This window comes from Vicugna pacos, unplaced genomic scaffold (assembly GCF_048564905.1).
Source record: "Vicugna pacos unplaced genomic scaffold, VicPac4 scaffold_19, whole genome shotgun sequence".
Lineage (NCBI taxonomy): Eukaryota > Metazoa > Chordata > Mammalia > Artiodactyla > Camelidae > Vicugna > Vicugna pacos.
The window spans coordinates 19,709,727-19,724,822 of NW_027328740.1; positions in this window are offsets into that span (position 1 = coordinate 19,709,727).

Genomic DNA, 15,096 nt, shown 5'->3' on the forward strand with positions numbered 1-15,096 from the left:
CTCGCTACTATTTGGCCTCAAAGCCCAACCCCCAGGTTTCTCTCAGAGTCAGTCCTAGGGAAACACTCAGGGATTACAAGCTAAGGGATTCTATTAGAACCCAGCCGCTTCTGTCACCTGAAATTGCCAGCCCACACTCAGGATAGCAGAAAACTTCTTCATGTGTGTTCTGGTGGTGGGGATACAGAGTCCACGCTTTTTTCAAGGAGCACAGGTATTCCCATGTTGTGGGCTTTTGGTTAATAACCTCCAAATCCCATTGAGAAGCACTCGCTAATACTTGGATTTAGAGCCCAACCCACCCTTTCCCCAGCACTCCGTATCAGGCAACCAAACAGGGTAGACAAGTTAAGCGATTTTATAAGAACCAAGGCCCTGCTCTCAGTTGGAGGAGGCTGCCCACTCTCAGGATAACTGTGCAAGTGTTCGTGTGTGTGCTGGAGGTGTGGAAACAGACTCCACGGATCTTTATGGGGGCACAGGTGTTCCCAGGTTAGGGATGTAGTTTAAACACCTCCACAAACCATAGAGAGGTCATCGCAAATACTTGGTTTTGGAGCCCAAACCACACTTTCCCCCGCACTCCCGCCTAGGCTTTCCATCAGGGAAGACAAGCAAAGGGATTCAATTAGAACCCAGGCGCTGCTGTCAGTTGGAGGAACTTCCCTGCACTCAGAATTCCAGAACACATTCTTAGGTGTGGGAGAGATGTGCAGCCCCACTGCACCCAGATGAATGCAGGAAAAGGTGTCCCCTTTAGGGAGAAGTCCTCTAAGTACTTCCTCCATGAATCAGGGGGCACTCACTGCTACGTGGCCTCCAAGCCCACCCCCCAGCTTTCCCTCATGGCCTGGCCTAAAAGAACACTCAGGGAACAGAAGCTAAGGGATACTAATAGAATCCAGGTGCTGCTGTCAGTTTGAGGAACATCCCCACACTCAGGATACAAGAACACATCTTCGTGTGTGTGCTGGATGTAGGGAAACAGTCAAAGCATCTTTCAGGGGGCACATTTATTCCATGGTTGTGGGTTGTAGGTTAGAAACCCACATCCCATGGATAGGCTCTCGCTTATACTTGGTTTAGAGCCCAACCCCCACTTTCCCCCACTCTCCAGCCTAGGCATGCCATCAGGGAAGACAAGCTAAGGGATTCTTTTAGAACCCAGGCGCTGCTGTCATTTGGAGGAGCCTCCCCACAATCAGGATACCTGAGCACGTCTCCGTGTGTGTGCTGGAGGTGTGGAAAAAGATTCCACGCATCTCTATGGGGCACAGGTGTTCCAAGGTTGGGGAAGTAGTTTAAAACCCTCCACTACCCACAGAGATGCACTCGCTAATACTTGGCTTTAGAGCCCATCCCCCACCATCGCTTACTGCTAGGCCTAGGAAAACACTTAGGGAAGTCAAGCTAAGGGATTCTATTACAACCCAGGTGCTGCTGTCTGTTGGAGGAACCTCCCCACACTCAGAACCCCAGAACACTTCTTCCTGTGTGTGCTGGACGTGGGGAAACATAGCACACGCATTTTTCAGGGGTCACAGTAATTCCCAAGTTGTGGGTTGTAGTTTAAACATCTCCACTACCCATGGAGAGGCACACGCTAATACTTAGTTTTGAATCCCAAAGCCCACTTTCAATCACACACTGGCCTAGGCGAACCATCAGGGAAGACAAGCAAAGGGATTCTATTCAAACCAAGACGCTGATGTCAGTTGGAGGAACTACCCCACCCTCAGGAAACTGGAACCCAACCTTGTGTGGTGGGGAGATTTGAAGCCCCACTCCACGCAGATGAATGGGTGCTCAGGTGTTTCCCTTTATGGAGAATTCATCTAAATACTTCCTCAGTCCATCGGGGACACTCGCTACTATTTGGCCTCAAAGCCCAACCCCCAGGTTTCTCTCAGAGTCAGTCCTAGGGAAACACTCAGGGATTACAAGCTAAGGGATTCTATTAGAACCCAGCCGCTTCTGTCACCTGAAATTGCCAGCCCACACTCAGGAGAGCAGAAAACTTCTTCATGTGTGTTCTGGTGGTGGGGATACAGAGTCCACGCTTTTTTCAAGGAGCACAGGTATTCCCATGTTGTGGGCTTTTGGTTAATAACCTCCAAATCCCATGGAGAAGCACTCGCTAATACTTGGATTTAGAGCCCAACCCACCCTTTCCCCAGCACTCCGTATCAGGCAACCAAACAGGGTAGACAAGTTAAGCGATTTTATAAGAACCAAGGCCCTGCTCTCAGTTGGAGGAGGCTGCCCACTCTCAGGATAACTGTGCAAGTGTTCGTGTGTGTGCTGGAGGTGTGGAAACAGACTCCACGGATCTTTATGGGGGCACAGGTGTTCCCAGGTTAGGGATGTAGTTTAAACACCTCCACAAACCATAGAGAGGTCATCGCAAATACTTGGTTTTGGAGCCCAAACCACACTTTCCCCCGCACTCCCGCCTAGGCTTTCCATCAGGGAAGACAAGCAAAGGGATTCAATTAGAACCCAGGCGCTGCTGGCAGTTGGAGGAACTTCCCTGCACTCAGAATTCCAGAACACATTCTTAGGTGTGGGAGAGATGTGCAGCCCCACTGCACCCAGATGAATGCAGGAAAAGGTGTCCCCTTTAGGGAGAAGTCCTCTAAGTACTTCCTCAAAGGATCAGGGGGCACTCACTGCTACGTGGCCTCCAAGCCCAACCCCCAGCTTTCCCTCATGGCCTGGCCTAAAAGAACACTCAGGGAACAGAAGCTAAGGGATACTAATAGAATCCAGGTGCTGCTGTCAGTTTGAGGAACTTCCCCACACTCAGAATACAAGAACACATCTTCGTGTGTGTGCTGGATGTAGGGAAACAGTCAAAGCATCTTTCAGGGGGCACATTTATTACATGGTTGTGGGTTGTAGGTTAAAAACCCACATCCCATGGATAGGCTCTCGCTTATACTTGGTTTAGAGCCCAACCCCCACTTTCCCCCACTCTCCAGCCTAGGCATGCCATCAGGGAAGACAAGCTAAGGGATTCTTTTAGAACCCAGGCGCTGCTGTCATTTGGAGGAGCCTCCCCACAATCAGGATACCTGACCACGTCTCCGTGTGTGTGCTGGAGGTGGGGAAACAGATTCCACGCATCTTTATGGGGCACAGGTGTTCCAAGGTTGGGGAAGTAGTTTAAAACCCTCCACTACCCACAGAGATGCACTCGCTAATACTTGGCTTTAGAGCCCATCCCCCACCATCGCTTACTGCTAGGCCTAGGAAAACACTTAGGGAAGTCAAGCTAAGGGATTCTATTACAACCCAGGTGCTGCTGTCTGTTCGAGGAACCTCCCCACACTCAGAACCCCAGAACACTTCTTCCTGTGTGTGCTGGACGTGGGGAAATATAGCACACGCATTTTTCAGGGGTCACAGTAATTCCCAAGTTGTGGGTTGTAGTTCAAACATCTCCACTACCCATGGAGAGGCACACGCTAATACTTAGTTTTGAATCCCAAAGCCCACTTTCAATCACACACTGGCCTAGGCGAACCATCAGGGAAGACAAGCAAAGGGATTCTATTCAAACCAAGACGCTGATGTCATTTGGAGGAACTACCCCACCCTCAGGAAACTGGAACCCAACCTTGTGTGGTGGGGAGATTTGAAGCCCCACTCCACGCAGATGAATGGGTGCTCAGGTGTTTCCCTTTATGGAGAATTCATCTAAATACTTCCTCAGTCCATCGGGGACACTCGCTACTATTTGGCCTCAAAGCCCAACCCCCAGGTTTCTCTCAGAGTCAGTCCTAGGGAAACACTCAGGGATTACAAGCTAAGGGATTCTATTAGAACCCAGCCGCTTCTGTCACCTGAAATTGCCAGCCCACACTCAGGATAGCAGAAAACTTCTTCATGTGTGTTCTGGTGGTGGGGATACAGAGTCCACGCTTTTTTCAAGGAGCACAGGTATTCCCATGTTGTGGGCTTTTGGTTAATAACCTCCAAATCCCATGGAGAAGCACTCGCTAATACTTGGATTTAGAGCCCAACCCACCCTTTCCCCAGCACTCCGTATCAGGCAACCAAACAGGGTAGACAAGTTAAGCGATTTTATAAGAACCAAGGCCCTGCTCTCAGTTGGAGGAGGCTGCCCACTCTCAGGATAACTGTGCAAGTGTTCGTGTGTGTGCTGGAGGTGTGGAAACAGACTCCACGGATCTTTATGGGGGCACAGGTGTTCCCAGGTTAGGGATGTAGTTTAAACACCTCCACAAACCATAGAGAGGTCATCGCAAATACTTGGTTTTGGAGCCCAAACCACACTTTCCCCCGCACTCCCGCCTAGGCTTTCCATCAGGGAAGACAAGCAAAGGGATTCAATTAGAACCCAGGCGCTGCTGTCAGTTGGAGGAACTTCCCTGCACTCAGAATTCCAGAACACATTCTTAGGTGTGGGAGAGATGTGCAGCCCCACTGCAAGCAGATGAATGCAGGAAAAGGTGTCCCCTTTAGGGAGAAGTCCTCTAAGTACTTCCTCAATGGATCAGGGGGCACTCACTGCTACATGGCCTCCAAGCCCAACCCCCAGCTTTCCCTCATGGCCTGGCCTAAAAGAACACTCAGGGAACAGAAGCTAAGGGATACTAATAGAATCCAGGTGTTGCTGTCAGTTTGAGGAACTTCCCCACACTCAGAATACAAGAACACATCTTCGTGTGTGTGCTGGATGTAGGGAAACAGTCAAAGCATCTTTCAAGGGGCACATTTATTACATGGTTGTGGGTTGTAGGTTAAAAACCCACATCCCATGGATAGGCTCTCGCTTATACTTGGTTTAGAGCCCAACCCCCACTTTCCCCCACTCTCCAGCCTAGGCATGCCATCAGGGAAGACAAGCTAAGGGATTCTTTTAGAACCCAGGCGCTGCTGTCATTTGGAGGAGCCTCCCCACAATCAGGATACCTGAGCACGTCTCCGTGTGTGTGCTGGAGGTGGGGAAACAGATTCCACGCATCTTTATGGGGCACAGGTGTTCCAAGGTTGGGGAAGTAGTTTAAAACCCTCCACTACCCACAGAGATGCACTCGCTAATACTTGGCTTTAGAGCCCATCCCCCACCATCGCTTACTGCTAGGCCTAGGAAAACACTTAGGGAAGTCAAGCTAAGGGATTCTATTACAACCCAGGTGCTGCTGTCTGTTGGAGGAACCTCCCCACACTCAGAACCCCAGAACACTTCTTCCTGTGTGTGCTGGACGTGGGGAAATAGAGCACACGCATTTTTCAGGGGTCACAGTAATTCCCAAGTTGTGGGTTGTAGTTTAAACATCTCCACTACCCATGGAGAGGCACACGCTAATACTTAGTTTTGAATCCCAAAGCCCACTTTCAATCACACACTGGCCTAGGCGAACCATCAGGGAAGACAAGCAAAGGGATTCTATTCAAACCAAGACGCTGATGTCATTTGGAGGAACTACCCCACCCTGAGGAAACTGGAACCCAACCTTGTGTGGTGGGGAGATTTGAAGCCCCACTCCACGCAGATGAATGGGTGCTCAGGTGTTTCCCTTTATGGAGAATTCATCTAAATACTTCCTCAGTCCATCGGGGACACTCGCTACTATTTGGCCTCAAAGCCCAACCCCCAGGTTTCTCTCAGAGTCAGTCCTAGGGAAACACTCAGGGATTACAAGCTAAGGGATTCTATTAGAACCCAGCCGCTTCTGTCACCTGAAATTGCCAGCCCACACTCAGGATAGCAGAAAACTTCTTCATGTGTGTTCTGGTGGTGGGGATACAGAGTCCACGCTTTTTTCAAGGAGCACAGGTATTCCCATGTTGTGGGCTTTTGGTTAATAACCTCCAAATCCCATGGAGAAGCACTCGCTAATACTTGGATTTAGAGCCCAACCCACCCTTTCCCCAGCACTCCGTATCAGGCAACCAAACAGGGTAGACAAGTTAAGCGATTTTATAAGAACCAAGGCCCTGCTCTCAGTTGGAGGAGGCTGCCCACTCTCAGGATAACTGTGCAAGTGTTCGTGTGTGTGCTGGAGGTGTGGAAACAGACTCCACGGATCTTTATGGGGGCACAGGTGTTCCCAGGTTAGGGATGTAGTTTAAACACCTCCACAAACCATAGAGAGGTCATCGCAAATACTTGGTTTTGGAGCCCAAACCACACTTTCCCCCGCACTCCCGCCTAGGCTTTCCATCAGGGAAGACAAGCAAAGGGATTCAATTAGAACCCAGGCGCTGCTGTCAGTTGGAGGAACTTCCCTGCACTCAGAATTCCAGAACACATTCTTAGGTGTGGGAGAGATGTGCAGCCCCACTGCAAGCAGATGAATGCAGGAAAAGGTGTCCCCTTTAGGGAGAAGTCCTCTAAGTACTTCCTCAATGGATCAGGGGGCACTCACTGCTACGTGGCCTCCAAGCCCAACCCCCAGCTTTCCCTCATGGCCTGGCTTAAAAGAACACTCAGGGAACAGAAGCTAAGGGATACTAATAGAATCCAGGTGTTGCTGTCAGTTTGAGGAACTTCCCCACACTCAGAATACCAGAAAACTTCTTCGTGTGTGTGCTGGATGTAGGGAAACAGTCAAAGCATCTTTCAGGGGGCACATTTATTCCATGGTTGTGGGTTGTAGGTTAAAAACCCACATCCCATTGATAGGCTCTCGCTTATACTTGGTTTAGAGCCCAACCCCCACATTCCCCCACTCTCCAGCCTAGGCATGCCATCAGGGAAGACAAGCTAAGGGATTCTTTTAGAACCCAGGCGCTGCTGTCATTTGGAGGAGCCTCCCCACAATCAGGATACCGGAGCACGTCTCCGTGTGTGTGCTGGAGGTGGGGAAACAGATTCCACGCATCTTTATGGGGCACAGGTGTTCCAAGGTTGGGGAAGTAGTTTAAAACCCTCCACTACCCACAGAGATGCACTCGCTAATACTTGGCTTTAGAGCCCATCCCCCACCATCGCTTACTGCTAGGCCTAGGAAAACACTTAGGGAAGTCAAGCTAAGGGATTCTATTACAACCCAGGTGCTGCTGTCTGTTGGAGGAACCTCCCCACACTCAGAACCCCAGAACACTTCTTCCTGTGTGTGCTGGACGTGGGGAAACATAGCACACGCATTTTTCAGGGGTCACAGTAATTCCCAAGTTGTGGGTTGTAGTTTAAACATCTCCACTACCCATGGAGTGGCACACGCTAATACTTAGTTTTAGATCCCAAATCCCACTTTCAACCACACACTGGCCTAGGCAAACCATCAGGGAAGACACGCAAAGGGATTCTATTCAAACCAAGACGCTGATGTCAGTTGGAGGAACTACCCCACCCTCAGGATACTGGAACCCAACCTTGTGTGGTGGGGAGATTTGAAGCCCCACTCCACGCAGATGAATGGGTGCTCAGGTGTTTCCCTTTATGGAGAATTCATCTAAATACTTCCTCAGTCCATCGGGGACACTCGCTACTATTTGGCCTCAAAGCCCAAACCCCAGTATTCTCTCAGAGTCAGTCCTAGGGAAACACTCAGGGATTACAAGCTAAGGGATTCTATTAGAACCCAGCCGCTTCTGTCACCTGAAATTGCCAGCCCACACTCAGGATAGCAGAAAACTTCTTCATGTGTGTTCTGGTGGTGGGGATACAGAGTCCACGCTTTTTTCAAGGAGCACAGGTATTCCCATGTTGTGGGCTTTTGGTTAATAACCTCCAAATCCCATGGAGAAGCACTCGCTAATACTTGGATTTAGAGCCCAACCCACACTTTCCCCAGCACTCCGTACCAGGCAACCAAACAGGGTAGACAAGTTAAGCGATTTTATAAGAACCAAGGCCCTGCTCTCAGTTGGAGGAGGCTTCCCACTCTCAGGATAACTGTGCAAGTGTTCGTGTGTGTGCTGGAGGTGTGGAAACAGACTCCACGGATCTTTATGGGGGCACAGGTGTTCCCAGGTTAGGGATGTAGTTTAAACACCTCCACAAACCATAGAGAGGTCATCGCAAATACTTGGTTTTGGAGCCCAAACCACACTTTCCCCCGCACTCCCGCCTAGGCTTTCCATCAGGGAAGACAAGCAAAGGGATTCAATTAGAACCCAGGCGCTGCTGTCAGTTGGAGGAACTTCCCTGCACTCAGAATTCCAGAACACATTCTTAGGTGTGGGAGAGATGTGCAGCCCCACTGCAAGCAGATGAATGCAGGAAAAGGTGTCCCCTTTAGGGAGAAGTCCTCTAAGTACTTCCTCAATGGATCAGGGGTCACTCACTGCTACATGGCCTCCAAGCCCAACCCCCAGCTTTCCCTCATGGCCTGGCCTAAAAGAACACTCAGGGAACAGAAGCTAAGGGATACTAATAGAATCCAGGTGTTGCTGTCAGTTTGAGGAACTTCCCCACACTCAGAATACAAGAACACATCTTCGTGTGTGTGCTGGATGTAGGGAAACAGTCAAAGCATCTTTCAAGGGGCACATTTATTACATGGTTGTGGGTTGTAGGTTAAAAACCCACATCCCATGGATAGGCTCTCGCTTATACTTGGTTTAGAGCCCAACCCCCACTTTCCCCCACTCTCCAGCCTAGGCATGCCATCAGGGAAGACAAGCTAAGGGATTCTTTTAGAACCCAGGCGCTGCTGTCATTTGGAGGAGCCTCCCCACAATCAGGATACCTGAGCACGTCTCCGTGTGTGTGCTGGAGGTGGGGAAACAGATTCCACGCATCTTTATGGGGCACAGGTGTTCCAAGGTTGGGGAAGTAGTTTAAAACCCTCCACTACCCACAGAGATGCACTCGCTAATACTTGGCTTTAGAGCCCATCCCCCACCATCGCTTACTGCTAGGCCTAGGAAAACACTTAGGGAAGTCAAGCTAAGGGATTCTATTACAACCCAGGTGCTGCTGTCTGTTGGAGGAACCTCCCCACACTCAGAACCCCAGAACACTTCTTCCTGTGTGTGCTGGACGTGGGGAAATAGAGCACACGCATTTTTCAGGGGTCACAGTAATTCCCAAGTTGTGGGTTGTAGTTTAAACATCTCCACTACCCATGGAGAGGCACACGCTAATACTTAGTTTTGAATCCCAAAGCCCACTTTCAATCACACACTGGCCTAGGCGAACCATCAGGGAAGACAAGCAAAGGGATTCTATTCAAACCAAGACGCTGATGTCATTTGGAGGAACTACCCCACCCTGAGGAAACTGGAACCCAACCTTGTGTGGTGGGGAGATTTGAAGCCCCACTCCACGCAGATGAATGGGTGCTCAGGTGTTTCCCTTTATGGAGAATTCATCTAAATACTTCCTCAGTCCATCGGGGACACTCGCTACTATTTGGCCTCAAAGCCCAACCCCCAGGTTTCTCTCAGAGTCAGTCCTAGGGAAACACTCAGGGATTACAAGCTAAGGGATTCTATTAGAACCCAGCCGCTTCTGTCACCTGAAATTGCCAGCCCACACTCAGGATAGCAGAAAACTTCTTCATGTGTGTTCTGGTGGTGGGGATACAGAGTCCACGCTTTTTTCAAGGAGCACAGGTATTCCCATGTTGTGGGCTTTTGGTTAATAACCTCCAAATCCCATGGAGAAGCACTCGCTAATACTTGGATTTAGAGCCCAACCCACCCTTTCCCCAGCACTCCGTATCAGGCAACCAAACAGGGTAGACAAGTTAAGCGATTTTATAAGAACCAAGGCCCTGCTCTCAGTTGGAGGAGGCTGCCCACTCTCAGGATAACTGTGCAAGTGTTCGTGTGTGTGCTGGAGGTGTGGAAACAGACTCCACGGATCTTTATGGGGGCACAGGTGTTCCCAGGTTAGGGATGTAGTTTAAACACCTCCACAAACCATAGAGAGGTCATCGCAAATACTTGGTTTTGGAGCCCAAACCACACTTTCCCCCGCACTCCCGCCTAGGCTTTCCATCAGGGAAGACAAGCAAAGGGATTCAATTAGAACCCAGGCGCTGCTGTCAGTTGGAGGAACTTCCCTGCACTCAGAATTCCAGAACACATTCTTAGGTGTGGGAGAGATGTGCAGCCCCACTGCAAGCAGATGAATGCAGGAAAAGGTGTCCCCTTTAGGGAGAAGTCCTCTAAGTACTTCCTCAATGGATCAGGGGGCACTCACTGCTACGTGGCCTCCAAGCCCAACCCCCAGCTTTCCCTCATGGCCTGGCTTAAAAGAACACTCAGGGAACAGAAGCTAAGGGATACTAATAGAATCCAGGTGTTGCTGTCAGTTTGAGGAACTTCCCCACACTCAGAATACCAGAAAACTTCTTCGTGTGTGTGCTGGATGTAGGGAAACAGTCAAAGCATCTTTCAGGGGGCACATTTATTCCATGGTTGTGGGTTGTAGGTTAAAAACCCACATCCCATGGATAGGCTCTCGCTTATACTTGGTTTAGAGCCCAACCCCCACATTCCCCCACTCTCCAGCCTAGGCATGCCATCAGGGAAGACAAGCTAAGGGATTCTTTTAGAACCCAGGCGCTGCTGTCATTTGGAGGAGCCTCCCCACAATCAGGATACCGGAGCACGTCTCCGTGTGTGTGCTGGAGGTGGGGAAACAGATTCCACGCATCTTTATGGGGCACAGGTGTTCCAAGGTTGGGGAAGTAGTTTAAAACCCTCCACTACCCACAGAGATGCACTCGCTAATACTTGGCTTTAGAGCCCATCCCCCACCATCGCTTACTGCTAGGCCTAGGAAAACACTTAGGGAAGTCAAGCTAAGGGATTCTATTACAACCCAGGTGCTGCTGTCTGTTGGAGGAACCTCCCCACACTCAGAACCCCAGAACACTTCTTCCTGTGTGTGCTGGACGTGGGGAAACATAGCACACGCATTTTTCAGGGGTCACAGTAATTCCCAAGTTGTGGGTTGTAGTTTAAACATCTCCACTACCCATGGAGTGGCACACGCTAATACTTAGTTTTAGATCCCAAATCCCACTTTCAACCACACACTGGCCTAGGCAAACCATCAGGGAAGACACGCAAAGGGATTCTATTCAAACCAAGACGCTGATGTCAGTTGGAGGAACTACCCCACCCTCAGGATACTGGAACCCAACCTTGTGTGGTGGGGAGATTTGAAGCCCCACTCCACGCAGATGAATGGGTGCTCAGGTGTTTCCCTTTATGGAGAATTCATCTAAATACTTCCTCAGTCCATCGGGGACACTCGCTACTATTTGGCCTCAAAGCCCAAACCCCAGTATTCTCTCAGAGTCAGTCCTAGGGAAACACTCAGGGATTACAAGCTAAGGGATTCTATTAGAACCCAGCCGCTTCTGTCACCTGAAATTGCCAGCCCACACTCAGGATAGCAGAAAACTTCTTCATGTGTGTTCTGGTGGTGGGGATACAGAGTCCACGCTTTTTTCAAGGAGCACAGGTATTCCCATGTTGTGGGCTTTTGGTTAATAACCTCCAAATCCCATGGAGAAGCACTCGCTAATACTTGGATTTAGAGCCCAACCCACACTTTCCCCAGCACTCCGTACCAGGCAACCAAACAGGGTAGACAAGTTAAGCGATTTTATAAGAACCAAGGCCCTGCTCTCAGTTGGAGGAGGCTTCCCACTCTCAGGATAACTGTGCAAGTGTTCGTGTGTGTGCTGGAGGTGTGGAAACAGACTCCACGGATCTTTATGGGGGCACAGGTGTTCCCAGGTTAGGGATGTAGTTTAAACACCTCCACAAACCATAGAGAGGTCATCGCAAATACTTGGTTTTGGAGCCCAAACCACACTTTCCCCCGCACTCCCGCCTAGGCTTTCCATCAGGGAAGACAAGCAAAGGGATTCAATTAGAACCCAGGCGCTGCTGTCAGTTGGAGGAACTTCCCTGCACTCAGAATTCCAGAACACATTCTTAGGTGTGGGAGAGATGTGCAGCCCCACTGCAAGCAGATGAATGCAGGAAAAGGTGTCCCCTTTAGGGAGAAGTCCTCTAAGTACTTCCTCAATGGATCAGGGGGCACTCACTGCTACATGGCCTCCAAGCCCAACCCCCAGCTTTCCCTCATGGCCTGGCCTAAAAGAACACTCAGGGAACAGAAGCTAAGGGATACTAATAGAATCCAGGTGTTGCTGTCAGTTTGAGGAACTTCCCCACACTCAGAATACAAGAACACATCTTCGTGTGTGTGCTGGATGTAGGGAAACAGTCAAAGCATCTTTCAAGGGGCACATTTATTACATGGTTGTGGGTTGTAGGTTAAAAACCCACATCCCATGGATAGGCTCTCGCTTATACTTGGTTTAGAGCCCAACCCCCACTTTCCCCCACTCTCCAGCCTAGGCATGCCATCAGGGAAGACAAGCTAAGGGATTCTTTTAGAACCCAGGCGCTGCTGTCATTTGGAGGAGCCTCCCCACAATCAGGATACCTGAGCACGTCTCCGTGTGTGTGCTGGAGGTGGGGAAACAGATTCCACGCATCTTTATGGGGCACAGGTGTTCCAAGGTTGGGGAAGTAGTTTAAAACCCTCCACTACCCACAGAGATGCACTCGCTAATACTTGGCTTTAGAGCCCATCCCCCACCATCGCTTACTGCTAGGCCTAGGAAAACACTTAGGGAAGTCAAGCTAAGGGATTCTATTACAACCCAGGTGCTGCTGTCTGTTGGAGGAACCTCCCCACACTCAGAACCCCAGAACACTTCTTCCTGTGTGTGCTGGACGTGGGGAAATAGAGCACACGCATTTTTCAGGGGTCACAGTAATTCCCAAGTTGTGGGTTGTAGTTTAAACATCTCCACTACCCATGGAGAGGCACACGCTAATACTTAGTTTTGAATCCCAAAGCCCACTTTCAATCACACACTGGCCTAGGCGAACCATCAGGGAAGACAAGCAAAGGGATTCTATTCAAACCAAGACGCTGATGTCATTTGGAGGAACTACCCCACCCTGAGGAAACTGGAACCCAACCTTGTGTGGTGGGGAGATTTGAAGCCCCACTCCACGCAGATGAATGGGTGCTCAGGTGTTTCCCTTTATGGAGAATTCATCTAAATACTTCCTCAGTCCATCGGGGACACTCGCTACTATTTGGCCTCAAAGCCCAACCCCCAGGTTTCTCTCAGAGTCAGTCCTAGGGAAACACTCAGGGATTACAAGCTAAGGGATTCTATTAGAACCCAGCCGCTTCTGTCACCTGAAATTGCCAGCCCACACTCAGGATAGCAGAAAACTTCTTCATGTGTGTTCTGGTGGTGGGGATACAGAGTCCACGCTTTTTTCAAGGAGCACAGGTATTCCCATGTTGTGGGCTTTTGGTTAATAACCTCCAAATCCCATGGAGAAGCACTCGCTAATACTTGGATTTAGAGCCCAACCCACCCTTTCCCCAGCACTCCGTATCAGGCAACCAAACAGGGTAGACAAGTTAAGCGATTTTATAAGAACCAAGGCCCTGCTCTCAGTTGGAGGAGGCTGCCCACTCTCAGGATAACTGTGCAAGTGTTCGTGTGTGTGCTGGAGGTGTGGAAACAGACTCCACGGATCTTTATGGGGGCACAGGTGTTCCCAGGTTAGGGATGTAGTTTAAACACCTCCACAAACCATAGAGAGGTCATCGCAAATACTTGGTTTTGGAGCCCAAACCACACTTTCCCCCGCACTCCCGCCTAGGCTTTCCATCAGGGAAGACAAGCAAAGGGATTCAATTAGAACCCAGGCGCTGCTGTCAGTTGGAGGAACTTCCCTGCACTCAGAATTCCAGAACACATTCTTAGGTGTGGGAGAGATGTGCAGCCCCACTGCAAGCAGATGAATGCAGGAAAAGGTGTCCCCTTTAGGGAGAAGTCCTCTAAGTACTTCCTCAATGGATCAGGGGGCACTCACTGCTACGTGGCCTCCAAGCCCAACCCCCAGCTTTCCCTCATGGCCTGGCTTAAAAGAACACTCAGGGAACAGAAGCTAAGGGATACTAATAGAATCCAGGTGTTGCTGTCAGTTTGAGGAACTTCCCCACACTCAGAATACCAGAAAACTTCTTCGTGTGTGTGCTGGTTGTAGGGAAACAGTCAAAGCATCTTTCAGGGGGCACATTTATTCCATGGTTGTGGGTTGTAGGTTAAAAACCCACATCCCATTGATAGGCTCTCGCTTATACTTGGTTTAGAGCCCAACCCCCACATTCCCCCACTCTCCAGCCTAGGCATGCCATCAGGGAAGACAAGCTAAGGGATTCTTTTAGAACCCAGGCGCTGCTGTCATTTGGAGGAGCCTCCCCACAATCAGGATACCGGAGCACGTCTCCGTGTGTGTGCTGGAGGTGGGGAAACAGATTCCACGCATCTTTATGGGGCACAGGTGTTCCAAGGTTGGGGAAGTAGTTTAAAACCCTCCACTACCCACAGAGATGCACTCGCTAATACTTGGCTTTAGAGCCCATCCCCCACCATCGCTTACTGCTAGGCCTAGGAAAACACTTAGGGAAGTCAAGCTAAGGGATTCTATTACAACCCAGGTGCTGCTGTCTGTTGGAGGAACCTCCCCACACTCAGAACCCCAGAACACTTCTTCCTGTGTGTGCTGGACGTGGGGAAACATAGCACACGCATTTTTCAGGGGTCACAGTAATTCCCAAGTTGTGGGTTGTAGTTTAAACATCTCCACTACCCATGGAGTGGCACACGCTAATACTTAGTTTTAGATCCCAAATCCCACTTTCAACCACACACTGGCCTAGGCAAACCATCAGGGAAGACACGCAAAGGGATTCTATTCAAACCAAGACGCTGATGTCAGTTGGAGGAACTACCCCACCCTCAGGATACTGGAACCCAACCTTGTGTGGTGGGGAGATTTGAAGCCCCACTCCACGCAGATGAATGGGTGCTCAGGTGTTTCCCTTTATGGAGAATTCATCTAAATACTTCCTCAGTCCATCGGGGACACTCGCTACTATTTGGCCTCAAAGCCCAAACCCCAGTATTCTCTCAGAGTCAGTCCTAGGGAAACACTCAGGGATTACAAGCTAAGGGATTCTATTAGAACCCAGCCGCTTCTGTCACCTGAAATTGCCAGCCCACACTCAGGATAGCAGAAAACTTCTTCATGTGTGTTCTGGTGGTGGGGATA